Genomic DNA, 2,942 nt, shown 5'->3' on the forward strand with positions numbered 1-2,942 from the left:
TGCTTTCTCTTCAAAATCATCATAAGCCCTGGAAAATAGGAACAGTTTTCAAGAACCGTAGTTAGGATCTTAATATTAGTTAGCCACTTTTCAGATTTCTTCTCTCTTAAACAGGGTACGTGTACTAACCAGAGGCAGAGTTACTACCCTGGGGTTGAAATGTGTCTCTGTCTCCTGACAGACCTCTGAGCTCTGTTCTCACTGCAGCTGCACACAAAGTACTCAGTGTCTTTTTCCAGAGTAAATAAGTGGGAAAGAGGATTACAGCTCTGGCGATGGGTCGGGCAGTTTCTATACATTAGTAAACCATTTCCACCCCCCCACCCCCCCCAATTCTGTGAGAACTATGGCAAGCTACCATGGGCCTGATTTTATTTGTTTTTTTTTTTCTGTTCTGGTGTTGGGGAAAGGCTGTGCAAAGTTATTTTTTTAAAAAACTGTTTTAATTAAACTTTGATAAGGACTAGATTTTCATGCGATTTTTTTCCCATGTTTTCTCTCCACACTTGACCTCTGCCCTTGGCTGGAACCACTTTTCTGTGAAAGCAGCTGGTGAGCATGGGGGATGTACTCAGCTTGCCCAATTTTTTGTGTAAAGAGGATTGCAAAAACGCTTTTCAATGATAGCATTCAAAGTACAGATGATGAAAGAGAGGGATTATCCCACTTCTGCCATGGATTCCCACAGCAAGGAGCAGTGGAAAAACTGGTACCACTGCTGCTACAAACCTGTAGGACCACATGTGCCACGCTAGTGCTGGGGCGGAGGAGCACAGAGTTCCAGCCTGGATGATACCAAAATGCACATGGTGAGCGGGTGGCCAGGGAGCTGACTCAGTAGCTGGGGCCTCCCTGAAAGGGCACGTGGTGCAGGGCTCCATCCTCACAGGAGGAGAAGTGCCCTGGCTGTGCCCGGCAGCCACCACCCTGGTGGTGCTGCAAACCTTCCATGATGGAGGAAGGAACATCGCTATCTCCATATCTCTTTCTGCTTCCCAGGGAGGAGTCCCCTCGAAGGAGGTCTGTGTCCTGATGATGGCCTGCCTGTAGAGCTCTTCTAACAATTTAAATCCCAAATGAGCTTATATTAACACTAGCATCTGTTGATCCAGTTTATAATTACATTTGGTTTGTTATGGCTTCTGTTTGCAGGCCCTAAGTATAGAGATTGCTTCAAATTTTTGTAAGGCTGTTTTTTTCCTCTCTTAGTGGAAAATGAAGGTTTTAATGCCATTTTAAGAATTTGCTATGCACAGCCTGCATGTGCATACAGAGGCATTACTGTGTGACAACTGTGTGTGTGCAAAGGGAACCTCCTGCCCTGAGGATATCAAAATACTTCCCAGTCTAACAGTTATAACAGTGATCTATAATTGGGTTTGGGTCCTTCTCTGTGGCAGGTGCTGTGCAGGACCGAAGCAGCCAGGACAGGATGAGCCTGTCCTAAGGGAGGAAGTGGACACAAAGAGGTGATTCACCTTCAGTCACACAGCAGGGTAGTAACATCTCAAGAAAAAACAGCCACGTTTCTTGACTCCCAGTCTAGTGTGTTTCCTATTTGATCGTGCTGTATATTCATCCCTCAGATGAAAGCTGTAAGGTACAGGAGCATGGGTGGCAGTGTCTGCACAGCGGGGTGCCTGCCTCAAAGAGCTGGGGCCAGCTTTGTTACGAGTATTGATACACTTTTCATGATACTCTCCTGGTGGATGATTTGTGTCAGGAAGGGATTTTGCTTCAATGTCCCGACATTTCCAACTAAGTCAGCCTGAAGTCAGACTAGAGTCTTCAAGCTGTTCCCCAAGAAGAATGAGGGATGCAGCCAGGTGACCTCTGTCTGGGAGATGCCACAATACTGAGCTCCAAAAGGCCACCAAACATCCTGCTCCCCTCAATATTGCAAGGTTGCACCATGAAGCTCACTGAAGTTTTTCTCCCTGAAGATCTTCTAAGTGAGACCTTGGGAGGCTAATCCTTCCTGTCACTACTGGAATTTTGAGAATCTCATTGCACTTTCTGGTCTCAAGCCAAATTGCCCCCAGGGCACCATGCAATGCAGTTGTTGTTTCCTAGCCTGGAAATTCAAACCGTAACTATAGAAAGACCTTTGGAATCTGGGATGCCCGATTCCCTGTGCAAACTCAGGTTCCCCTTCATCTTCTCCCCAACCTCCTTCAAGCCACCTCCACCACTCCTCCTGCTCCTCTGCATGCAGCTTCTTGCCCTGGGTGGGAAAAATAGTTGCAAGTAGTAGGAGTTTGCTGTTTTGGCTGCTGTTTGGTGTTCCTCTGAGAATACTATTTGTGGTGGTCTCCTGCCTCACTTGAGGAGTGGTTTTAATCATATAGAGTTTATGCAGTTCATTAGCGAGAAACAGACTGGCTCCTTCCCCACTGCGAGTGTTAAGGAACTCCTTCATTCTCTGGAGTTGTAGCCACTGCAAGACAGCTCCCACACAGCCAGCAAGCCACAGGGGTGAAACTGCCACTCTTTTGGGCCAGCAGCAGTAATTTTCACTGCTCCAAATATAATCTATAGTATAAAAAGGAACATACAGGTTTGCAAGGTAAGGGTGTGGCTTTCAGGGTCGCTTTAGTTTGAAGGGTGCAGAACAGGTAACAGCAAAATTCTCAGCCACATTGGATTCCCTCCTGCTTTCAGATCCTGGTAGAAAGATGGAAAAGCAGAAAGTGGAGAGAGAGAGACTGAGCCAGGCAGCATTATCATGAGGCTGCCCGCGTTGCTAGAGCCTGGCAGGATGCCTCTCCTCGGGGCTGCGGTACAGACCCATCTCCTCCCGCAGGATCAGCTCCAGCCACCCCACGAGGCAGTGGGAGCCGGCTTCCCACCTCAGCGCCGGCGTGGAACCATTCGCAGGTGTGAAGTTTGCAAAAACAGGCGAGCGGGGTGGAGACGGGCGCTAACGCCGCCGGCCGCGGGGC

Source organism: Buceros rhinoceros, unplaced genomic scaffold, assembly GCF_000710305.1.
Source record: "Buceros rhinoceros silvestris isolate BGI_N320 unplaced genomic scaffold, ASM71030v1 scaffold547, whole genome shotgun sequence".
Lineage (NCBI taxonomy): Eukaryota > Metazoa > Chordata > Aves > Bucerotiformes > Bucerotidae > Buceros > Buceros rhinoceros.